This window comes from Bos grunniens, chromosome 13 (assembly GCF_055505025.1).
Source record: "Bos grunniens cultivar Pamir isolate PY7600 chromosome 13, Bosgru_T2T1.0, whole genome shotgun sequence".
In the NCBI taxonomy this organism is placed as follows: Eukaryota; Metazoa; Chordata; class Mammalia; order Artiodactyla; family Bovidae; genus Bos; species Bos grunniens.
The window spans coordinates 13,309,403-13,321,532 of NC_141177.1; the positions used below are offsets into that span (position 1 = coordinate 13,309,403).

The following is a 12,130-nucleotide window of genomic DNA, read 5'->3' on the forward strand; positions in this document are numbered from 1 at the left end:
CTGTCTCCACCCTGTTCCTGTTTCTTTTTTTTTTCTCTCTCTCTCAGACTCCATTTCTACCTCTTTTTCAGTTTCTTTCCCCTCTTTCTCTCTCCACTTTTCTCTCTTTCCCTTTCTCTCCCCTTTCTCCCTGTTCTGGTCTGTTTGAATTAAACTGGCCTGTATCTCTGAAGACAGATGATATAGCAAATTTGACAGTGCCCACAGTAAAGAATCTGCCTGCAATGTGGGAGACCCAGGTTCAATCCCTGGGTCAGGAAGATCCCCTGGAAATGGGAATGACAACCCACTCCAATATTCTTGCCTGGAGAATTACTTGGACAGAGGAGCCTGGCGGGTTGCAGTCCATGGGGTCACAAAGAGTTGGATACAACTAAGCAACTAACACTTTCACTTTCACAGATAACTGACAAGTCACAAAGCAGTTTGTGCTAGCAAGCCTTTCATTTCCTATTAGAAATAACCATGTACCGAGTGTGATTTTAGATTTTTATCTGTGTCTCTAAATAATTCCTTCAAAAGTGCTCTCTAGAGTACTTTCAGGTCAAAGGGTAAGGTCATTTTTAAGATTTGTAATATAATTGGAAACTTGCTTTTTCAGCAATATTGCACATGTAACTGGACTTCCATAACCTTATACCAACCTCGATTTAAGATAAGATCACACATGTTTATCCAGGGTCCCTGAAGACTCTCATATTCTGGAATATCTCTGTAGATTGGTTGGTTTGTAAAGCACAACGTAAATATTTCCCTTTCCGCACACGTAAATATTTGTTGATTTGTTCAACACACATTTATATCAAGCATGTGCCAAGTGCTAGTAATGACCTTGAACTAGACTTTGGTGGTTTAAAGCTTTGTCAAAATTATAGGTGACTCCTTATTTCAGACTAGACTTAATTCTGGCATTTGGTATTTCAAAAATCAGCAATGGGAATTTTCTCACAATATGAGACAGAGTGTGATCTAAGATCATTTGACCACCCATTATTTCTCTACCCAGACTCTCACCCACATTGCCTTCAGACTCTATTGGCTGAGACTTCTTTTTTCAAACAGCTTTGGATGTCTATATTTTAATCACTGCTTGCTAAAGACTGAATGTGTCCCTCCCCAGATTCATTTGTTGAAACCCAATCCCTAATACAATGGTATGAGGAGGTGGGAGCTTTTAGGGGGTGACTAAGTCAGGAAGGTGGAGCCCTTATAAATGCGATTAGTGCCCTTATGAAAGAGATCCCAGGGTAATCCCCGGTGAGGACTCCGCACTCCCTCTGCAAAGGGCCTGGGTTCAATTTCTGGTAGGGGAACTTAGGTCCCACAAGCTGTGCAGCATGGCCAAAATAAATAAATAATAAGTGAATAACTAAATAAATATAAAAGAGACCCCAGAGAGTTCCCTCAACCATTCCTCCCTGTGAGGACACAATGAAAAGAAAGTCATCTGTGAACCTGGGAACAGGCCCTCACTGAACACGAAATCTGCAAAGTGCCTTGATCTTGGACTTCCCAGCCTTCTGGACTGTGAGAAATAAATTTACGTTGTTTGTAAGCCACGTCCTCTATGGCAATTTCTTTTGGCAGCCTGAACAGAGTAAGGCAAGGCTTCAAAAAAGGGAGGTGGGGCTTCCCTGGTGACTTGGTGGTAAAGAATCCACCTACCAATGCAGGAGACATAAATTCAATCCCTAATCCAGGAAGATACCACATGCCTTGCAGCAGCTAAGCCTGTGCACCACAGCTACTGAGCCATTGCTCTAGAGCCCAGGAGCCATTACCTACTGAGCCCTAGTGCTACAGCTACTGAAGCCCTCATGCCCTACAGGGCTCCCCAACAGAAGAAGCCGCTGCAATGGGAAGCCCGAGCACCACAACTGGACAGCAGCCCCCAACAGCTGCAGCTAGAGAAGAGCCCTCACAGCAACAAAGACCCAGCACAGCCAAAAAGAATACATAAATACACTTTTTAAAAAAAGAAGGAAGGTGTTTCCATCCCTTTTATTTCCTCTCTTAGGGCAGAATGCAAGGGCCATGAATTCATAGGCTTATTTTTTTCTTTTATTCAAAGCAGGTCTAATGGTTGGCCTCTCTCCATTATCCAATGGGTATGTGAAAATACCAAACACTCCATATTCAACTTGTTGCAGTATATGCTCACAGATTCACAGATCTTGGTACAACTTGTTCACTAACACAATTTTTAGCTATTAGTTGAGTGACAAGGGGTGTTTTCAGGTTCCCAAGTGCAAGTTTGACTGAAGGTCTCCCAGAACATTTAGATGCATTTAGAAGCTTAAAGAAAATCCCATGGATGGAGGAGCCTGGTAGGCTGCAGTCCATGGGTCACTAAGAGTCAGATACAACTGAGCAACTTCACTTTCACTTTTCACTTTCATGCATTGGAGAAGGAAATGGCAACCCACTCCAGTGTTCTTGCCTGGAGAATCCCAGGGACGGGGGAGCCTGGTGGGCTGCCGTCTATGGGGTTGCACAGAGTTGGACACGACTGAAGTGACTTAGCAGCAGTGGCAGAAGCTTAAAGGACTGATGCTAAAGCTGAAACTCCAGTGCTTTGGCCACCTCATGCGAAGAGTTGACTCATTGGAAAAGACTCTGATGCTGGGAGAGATTGGGGGCAGGAGGAGAAGGGGACGACAGAGGATGAGATGGCTGGATGGCATCACCGACTCGATGGACATGAGTTTGGGTGAACTCCGTGAGTTGGTGATGGACAGGGAGGCCTGGCGTGCTGCAATTCATGGGGTTGCAAAGAGTCGGACACGACTAAGCGACTGAACTGAACTGAACTGAGAAGCTTACCAATGCACTTACCATGCATTTAGAAGAACAGCAGTGCATGTTAAGCCGATAATCACAATGTGTGTGTGTCTGTTCAATTGCTCAGTTGTGTCTGACTCTTTTGTGACCCCTTGGACTATAGCCCATCAGATTCCTCTGTCCATGGTATTTTCCAGGCAAGAATACTGGAGTGGGTTGCCATTTTCTAATCCAAGGGGATCTTCCCGACCCAGGGGTCGAACCCAAGTCTCTTGCGTCTCCTGCCTTGGCAGGCAGATTCTTTACCACTGCACCATCTGGAAAGCTCCAATAATCACAATACAACATAATAAAGGCTCTTCCAAAGTTGTACTATAGGGGACACAGGATTTGAGGGCGTAGTTAGAGTATAAGTCCAAAATACAACAAGCAAGGGCAAAAGACTTTATTAGCTGTGTAGCAGTCAACCACTGCTGCATAACAAACACTGTAATAATCTCAGGGTCAAACAACAATACATAGAGCATTTGTAAATTTCTCATGCAGATGACTGGAAGCTTGCTGGGCATTGATCTTGGTTTTGTCTGGGCTTACATGGGCTTCACTCCAAGCTACGGATTTGACTTGTCTTTTCCATGCATTTTGGCCCTCCTTCACTACTGGCTACCCGGTTATCATGGCAAAATAGAGGCATTCGAGAGACTAAGCTGAACGTGAAAGCACATTTTAAGCCTCTGCTCACACCACTAATTTCCCATTGGCCAAAGTAGGTCGTACCACAAAGCTGACAATCAAAGTGCAAGGAAATACATTCCTCCCATGGTGATGTGGTGAGAAGCAATGAATAATATTTGCTGAATAATCTTCCACCACAAGTGGGATCTTATAGAACCAAAGGATGTTTTTCTAAGGAAAAGCAGCAGGAAAAAGTGTTCCAAAGAGAGCAGCATCCGGAAAGGCAGGAAGACACAAGGATGTGTGAGACAGTTGGAAATTGTGGCTGTTTTGACAGACAGAAGCCCAAGACACTTGTGTGAGATGCTGAGTATGTGTAGGAAGCTGAGTCAGGAGAGGCAGACAGGAGCCAATGTTTCAGGGTTGGAGGAAACCTAAAAGATCTGGATAAATTGGGGCCAAGTATTGAGGCCAACCCTCCATTTTGGATTTTCAGGGGCTCCTGCTCTGCCTCCTGAACTCTCTGTTTCCTACGGCGGGGGGAACCGTCCATCAGTCCCCTGTGCTCTCTAAGCAACCAATATTATCTCCTCGTCACCATCCAAGTGAAGAACTGCACTAATTCTTTTCTTGATCACCTCCATGTTCAGCATGCTGCTGCTGCTGCTAAGTTGCTTCAGTCGTGTCCGACTCTGCGCGGCCCCATAGATGGCAGCCCACCAGGCTCCCCCGTCCCTGGGATTCTCCAGGCAAGAACACTGGAGTGGGTTGCCATTTCCTTCTCCAATGCATGAAAGTGAACAGTGAAAGTGAAGTCACTCAGTCGTGTCCGACTCTTATCGACCCCATGGACTTCAGCCTACCAGGCTGCTCCGTCCATGGGATTTTCCAGGCAAGAGTACTGGAGTAGGGTGCCATTGCCTTCTCCCCATGTTCAGCATAGCATCTAGTGAATGTTTATTGTATATACTCCAGAATGTGGAAACAACTGGGAATTCTTCTTTAAAGTTTTTTTTTTTTTTTTTCTGATAAGACATAATTATTGAGAGAATGGCACAAAATGATGAACAGGAAAGATACACAGCCTGTCAGCAGAAATATCCACCCTTCACATTTTGACCAATGACCTTCCAGATTATATGCAGAGCAATTACATAGATACCATCATATGTCCTGCTATCTTTAACCAGCTTCTTTATTAAAATTTTTAGTATTTATTTATTTAAATGGCTGTGCCAGGTCTTAGTTGCAGTACACGGGATCTTCGATCTTTGTTGCTGCTTACGAAAGCTTTAGTTACAGCATGCAGGATCTTTAGTTGTGGTATTCCAACTCTTAGCTGCAGCATATGAGATCTAGTTCCCAGATCAAGAATCAAAGCCAGACCCCCTGCACTGGGAGTGCAGAGTCAGGCACTGGACCACCAAGAAAGTCCCTGCTGAACTTTCTTATAAATCAACTCAAAACATAACCTATCACAACCTTTTTAATGGCTGCAGTGTATTTTATTGTATGACTATATCATCATTTATCCAATCTCTTTAATTTTTACTGCTAGAAACAATACTCTGAATAATATCTTTTTAAATATTTATCTACCTACTGGTCTAGTTATTTGTCGAAGCATAAGTTGCCAGAGTGGAATAGTTTGTTCAAATACATACTGACTTAAACTTTTCATACATATCACCAAGTTGCCTGCCAGAATGGTTGTATCAATATGCATTTCTATCAATGATGTCTGAAAGTGGCTTTTCCCCACACACTTGATGTCATTGGGTATTATACACATTGCTAGTGTGAACAGTTTTATCTAATTGTTATTGTAATGAAACAGTGGCTTTTTTTGTGACTTTGTGAATTTTTTTAATTAATTAATTTATTTAATTTGACTGCTCCAGGTCTTAGTTGCAGCATGTGGGATCTAGTTCCAAGGAATTGGACTCAGGTCCCTGCATTGGGAGCATGGAGTCTTAGCCTCTGATCCACCCTGAAAGTCCCTGAAAATAATACATTTTGAACCAAAATTCTCCTAGCAGAGCCACCAGCAAATGTTAAAGTAGACACAGATATTTTAGGAGGATGAATTATTAAAGATAGAAATAGAAATTAATAAATTAGAAAGAAAAAAATTTAGATAATAAATAAAATGAAGAGCTGATTCTTTAAAAAAGGAGGAGGTTAAACAGAAGAGGAAAATTTAAAAATATCAAGCAAGAGAAAAAAATAAGAGGTAAAACACAATGCCAAGTATAAGGAATAGGGTTTTTATATCCACATATAAAGAACTAAAAATTATTAGAAAATTCTATGTTGATATACCTAAAAATTTATCTGAAGTGATTTCCTTGAAAATGTTAAGTTCCTGAAATTGATTCTAAAGAAGCAAAACCCATTGATAAAATGGAAACAGTTGTAAATAATCTACACCCACCAGCAACAGCATCCCAGATGGTTTTATGAATGAGTTCTAGGAAATCTTATTTTGAAGTATCTTTTCTATGTTATTTTAACTACATCTTTAAATTAGCATAGGAAAAGATGTAATTTGTAATACAAAAATACAGTGTGTTTTATAATACAAAAGTCTAATGAGGCATTTATAGACTTGAAAGTCTTAAATAAAATATTTATAAGTTATACCCAGCAGTATATTAAAAGAATTGTGCACCAGGATCATGTAGTGTTTATTCCAGGAAGGGTAATTTGTTCAGCATTAAGTAATGTGTGTTGAATCAAGCATTCTGTAATACATCAGATGGCGAAAGGAAAAGAGCATATGATCATCTCAATATATGCCAAAAATGCATTAATTAAAATGTGACATCTATTCCAGATAATGATGAAAATGACAGTAATGATGGCAAATACCTTAGGAAGAAAGAAAAGGAGGGCCAAGGATACTCTTTTAAAATCAGAAGCCACAGCAGCAATCTTAATAGTAAAACATTAAACATATTTCCATTAAATGAGATGCTCGCTATTATTGCTACTAGTCAAAATGTTTTTGAAGTCTCAGAACAATGCCATTACTTAAGAAAAAGAAATCAGTTCAGTCCAGTTGCTCAGTGGTGTCCAACTCTTTGTGACCACGTGCACTGCAGCACTCCAGGCTTCACTGTCTATCTCCAACTCCCAGAGCTTCCTCAAACTCATGTCCATTGAGTCGGTGATGCCATCCAACTATCTCATCCTCTGTTGTCCCCTTCTCCTGCCTTCAGTCTTTCCCAGCATAGGGGTCTTTTCAAATTAGTCAGTTCTTCGCATCAGGTGGCCAAAGTATTGCAATTTCAGCTTCAGCATCAGTCCTTCCAATGAATATTCAAGACTAATTTCCTTTAGGATTGACTGGTTTGATCTCCTTGCAGTCAAAGAGACTCTGAAGAGTCTTCTCCAACACCACAGTTCAAAAGCATCAATTCTTCAGTGCTCGGCTTTCTTTACAGTCCAATTCTCACATCCATACATGACTACTGGAAAAACCATAGCTTTGACTAGGGGGACCTTTGTTGGCTAAGTAGTGTGTCTGCTTTTTAATATACTGTCTAGGTTGGTCATAGCTTTTTTCCCAAGGAGCAAGTGTCTTTTAATTTCATGAAAAAAAATTTTTTTAATAAATTTTTTAAGAAACTAATTTAAAGAAATTTAATTTTAAAAAAGAAATTTAAATTTTAAAAAAGAAAAAGAAATAAAAAGATCAATATTAAAATAATAGTAAATTATCTTTATATCCAGACTACACTCTTTTCTTTCTAGGAAATCCATGAAAACCAACTGAAAATATTATTGAAACTAATAAGAGAAGTCAATAAAGTGCTTCAGTATAAGAAACACACACAAAAAAAGAAATACATAGAGAAATTTATGACTTTCTTCTATACTACCAATAACCAGTGAGTAAATGGAATGAAAAAAATCCATTCATAATTGCAATAATAACTGTAGAATACCTGTACATAGGACTATGACCAAAAGTATATGGTTTACATGAGAAAAATGATAAAATATTTCTAAAGAAAAAAAACTAAAAAGGTTTGAGATACCACATTTCATTATAAAAAAAGATACTAGCTTTCACTGAATTACTTTATAAGGATCCAGTGACCATTTTTTGAGGTTTTGAGTATGAAGATTTTCTCAAAAATGATTTATTTTTCCATCCCAGAGCTAGTTCAATTTGTGCCAAAAACTGTTAATTGTGCTTACCCCTTTCCTCTACTGACTGTTTCTTGTAAGAGGTCTTGATGCTCTTATGTCTGCCAGGATGGGAGAATGAGTTTTCTGGAAACACTCTGGTCTATAGATCTGTGTCTGACGAGAGAACCAAGAAGATTTGGACAGGGTTTGGGAAAGAGTTCTTGGAAGAATGCACAATCAAAGCAGTTCAAGGCTATGATTCAGGAATAGATGATGCTGACAGTGATGTGACAAGACTACTTCCCTTCTCATCAAAGCTTGGCACCTCCTGAGGCCAAGATAGCGCAGGTGGTGAAACAGATTCTGAATATATTTTGAAGATATAGTTGATAGGATTTGCTGACAAATTGAACACAGGGTGAGAGAAAAAGAGATGGATCCAAGATGACTCCAAGATTTTTGGCCTGAGCCGTTGGAAGCGTGGAGTTGCTGTTTCCTAACATGGCAGAAACTATAGGATGAGCAAGATTCAAAGAGGTCTGAAATTTGATTTTGGACATGTTATATCTGAGATGCTACTGGATAACTAAAAGAGGATATCAAGCAGGTAGTTAGATATGTAAGCCAAGAGTTCTTGGGAGAATCCAGGGTTGGAAATATCAGTTTGGGGGTGTTAGACTCCAGTATTCTTGCCTGGAGAATCCTAGGGACAGAGGAGCCTGGTGGGCTGCTGTCTATGGGGTCGCACAGAGTCGGACAGGACTGAAGCGGTGACTTAGCAGCAGCAGCAGAGCCATGAGAGGGAGGCCCAGGTGTCTTCGTTGTCAAGAATCCACCTGCCATTGCAGGATATTTGAGTTCAATCCCTGGGTTGGGAAGATCTCCAGGAGTAGGAAATGGCAACTCACTCCAGTACTCTTACCTTGCCTGGTTAATCCATGGACAGAGGAGCCTGGCGGGCTACAGTCCGTGGGATCACAGAAGAATTGGACACAACTTGGTGACTAAACAACAGAGCCATGAGAGTGGATGAGGTCACCAGGAAGTAAATGGAGATAAAGAAAAGGATCCAGGACTGAGTCTGGAAAAATCCAACATTTAGATTGGGGAGAGGAGAAAGAAGCAACAGAGAAAACTAAGAACGGTTATTGAAGTAGAAGGGAAACTATTAATAGAAGAATGCAACGTCATGGAAGATAAGAACAGGAAGTGTTTCCAGGAGCAGAGAATCGTCACCTGTGCCAAACACTGCAGGTCAGTTGTATTAGTTCCGGAGGAACCAGCTGCTGTGACAGAGCTATTCCCCATATCTCAGTGGTATAGGCAATATGTTTATTTCTCGTTCACATATAGTATTTTCAGCAGCAGAGGGGAAGGATAAAAGGGAAAGAGAAGCGGTTCTCCACTCCACGATGATAACCAGGGTCCCATGCTGATAGAGTCTGAGTCATCTTCAACTTGTGGTTTTCAAGGTCAGTTAGCATGTGATGTCAGCCAGGAAATGGGGGCGGGAGATGAGGCTGGCACACGGGAAGTGAATTGGTAAGAGTCTGGTGAGAGACAGAGAGCACATTCAAGTTGGGTAACTAGAGAAAAGTGTAAAAAAGAGACGATGCATAAAGATGTGAGCAGGGGCAGGAACACTGTTACAGGCTTCCTGTAACTCTGGTATGGTTGATCGTGGGAGCTATTACCACCCCAGGTCTGACGAGACAGGAGAAAGTAATGGTCAGAGGAAATGGGGGAGAGAAAGAACTATGTGGGGAGAGATGCTGGACTGAAGCTTTGGTAGAGGAAAACAGCCAACCCAATCCCACAGGAGGGAGCCGGGGGAACAAATACTCTGACCTCACTCTCCTCCTGCCCTCCAGTCTCCTCCAGGTATCTTCCATTGACTCCACCCAACCAGAAACCAGAAGGCTCATTGATAAAGTCCCTAGTGGTTATGCTCCCAAGGTACACAACAGCATGGAGGACAGTGAGAGGAGTGGATCTGGAGGAGTAAATATCCCGCACAAGATGTTTCTATAAGTCAGGCTTGGAAGTCACAGAACTTCCTTCCACTTACCTTCCATTGGCTGGAACCCAGTCATATGGCCCCACCTAACCACCAAGAAGTTTAGGAAATATGGTCCAGCTGGTGCCTAGGAAGAAGAAAGAGAGATTTAGTGACCAGATAGCCTGTCTCCAACTCAAGGTCAAGCAAGATGATAACCATCCATTGACCATTAGATTTAACAACATGGAGGCCATTGGTGATTACAATAGTCTGGTCTTGGTAGAGTGGTGGGTGTGGGAGCCTAGGTGGAATGGATTCAAGAGAGAGTTGGAGGAGAAAGCACAGCAGTTATTAGCAACAACAACAACTTCTTTCAATAAGTTCTGATGTACAGGAAAGCAATAAGATTCCATTTCCTTCTTCAGGGGATCTTCCTGGCCCAGGGATCGAACCCACGTCTCCTGCATTGCAGGTGATTTCTTTACTGCTGTGGAGAAGGAAATGGCAATCCACTCCAGTACTCTTGCCTGGCAAATCCCATGGACGAAGTAGCCTGGTAGGCTACAGTCCATGGAGTCGAAAAGAGTCGGACACGACTGAGCGGCTTCACTTCACATCTTTACTGCTGAGCCCCTGGGGAAGCCCTCTAAACACTAGACTGCCAGGGAACTCCTTTGCTTTGTTTTTTACAATGAAGAACCAAAAGCTTATTTTTATGCTAATACGAGTTTTCCAGTAGAGAAAAAAAAAAAATATGTTGTAGGAAGCAGAGGCTAAATGGTTGTAGTGATGTCCTTGAGTAAGCAAGCAAGGATGGGGGCTAGCGATAAAGCAAAGGTTGGCCTTGGAAAGAACACAAGCAGTTCATCTCTAGTGACAATGATATATGGACAAAGTCCAGGTGGGGAGTAAAAGTGTGCTTATTGAAGTTCTTTTTCCAATCACTTGTATGATCTCAAGGAAATAAAAAGCAAAATTAGGGCACATCCCTGGTGGTCCAGTGGCTAAGACTTTGCTCCCAATGCATGTCGCGCAGGTTCCTTCCCTGGTTAGGGAACTAGATCCCACATGCCATGACTAAAGATTCTACATGCCACTGCTGCTGCTGCTGCTGCTAAGTCGCTTCAGTTGTGTCCGACTCTGCGCGACCCCATAGACAGCAGCCCACCAGGCTCCCCCATCCCTGAGATTCTCTAGGCAAGAACGCTGGAGTGGGTTGCTATTTCCTTCTCCAATGCATGAAAGCGAAAAGTGAAAGTGAAGTCAGTCGTGTCCAACTCTTAGCCACCCCATGGACTGCAGCCTGCCAGGCTCCTCTCTCCGTGGAATTTCCCAGGCAAGAATACTGGAGTGGGTAGCCATTCCCTTCTCCAGGGGATCTTCCCAACCAACAGATACCTAAATTGAATTCAGTCTCAGGCCGTCTGTCTTCAGATCCCTTGCCCTTGACTTCAACATGTGGATCTATACATACTGGCCATGTCAGAGAGTGATAAACACCAGAGGTGGCTGGGCTTGAGAGGAATAAATGAAATTTTACAATTTTTTGTTGTTGTTTTTATAAATTTGGCTGCGCTGACTCTTAGGTACAACATATAGGATCTAGTTCCCCAACCAGGGATGGAACCCAGGACCCCTGCATGGGGAGCACAGAATCTTTGGATTCCACTGGACCACCAGGGAAATCCAGAGAGGAGTAAATGAAACTTTAAAAGGTCCAAGGGCTGAGGCTTGTAGGTGAGGATGAGATGCTCTGCGTAGGAGGGAGTTTCTGGGGGCTTGCTGTGAGAGATGATTGACCAAGTGGTGACTCAGAAAGCCTAGGACCAGAAGGCAGAGCCAATATCAGGAGGACAGGGATGAGTGAGTAGATTCAAAGAGACCCTCCCACCATCCTCAGCTTGTGTCGGCTCTGCATCTATCAGCATGATACGCTTGACAGGGAGGCCTGGCACGCTGCAGTCCGTGGGGTTGCAAAGAGTCAGACACGACTTAGAGACTAAACAACAACAACAACAACATTCCCATGGTTTCCGTGTGTATATCACTGGCTGAGACTCTGTTCTGTTTCCAGGGTGCTGTGGTGGTAACCGTAATGACGATACTGTGGTAAAAAACAGCTTCCAGTCAATGAAAACTTGATAACAATGATGAACTTCGTGAAGAACTTTATCAATGAAAGATTCATCAATCCCGGGAAAAGGGGATATGTGCATGCATGCAGATGACTCACTTTCCTGTACAGCAGGAACATAACATTGCAAAGCAACTATACTTCAATAAAAATAAATAAATTCATCCGTGAGTGAAGAGGCTTCCCGAGTAGCTCAGTGGTAAAGAATCCACCTGCCAGTGCAGGAGACCTGGGTTTGATCCCTGGATTGGGAAGATCCCCTGGAGAGGGCATGGCAACCCACTCCAGTATTCTTGCCTGGGAAATCCCACGGACAGAGGAGTCTGACGGGCTACAGTCCACGGGGTCACAAAGAGTTGGATACAACTTAGTGATGAAACAACAAGTAAATGAAGAACCAAGAA

The 12,130-nt window shown here is 42.5% G+C and overlaps 1 long non-coding RNA gene across 1 annotated transcript; it reads right to left on the reverse strand.

The window, feature by feature from the left end:
* Positions 1-8,911: 8,911 nt before the first annotated feature.
* LOC147360221 (uncharacterized) lies at positions 8,912-9,739 on the reverse strand. Its single transcript, XR_015139021.1, has 2 exons — positions 9,662-9,739; positions 8,912-9,143 (listed from the first exon to the last, which is right to left on the reverse strand). It is a non-coding gene; the product is annotated as an uncharacterized LOC147360221 (long non-coding RNA).
* Between the last annotated feature and the right edge of the window lie 2,391 nt (positions 9,740-12,130).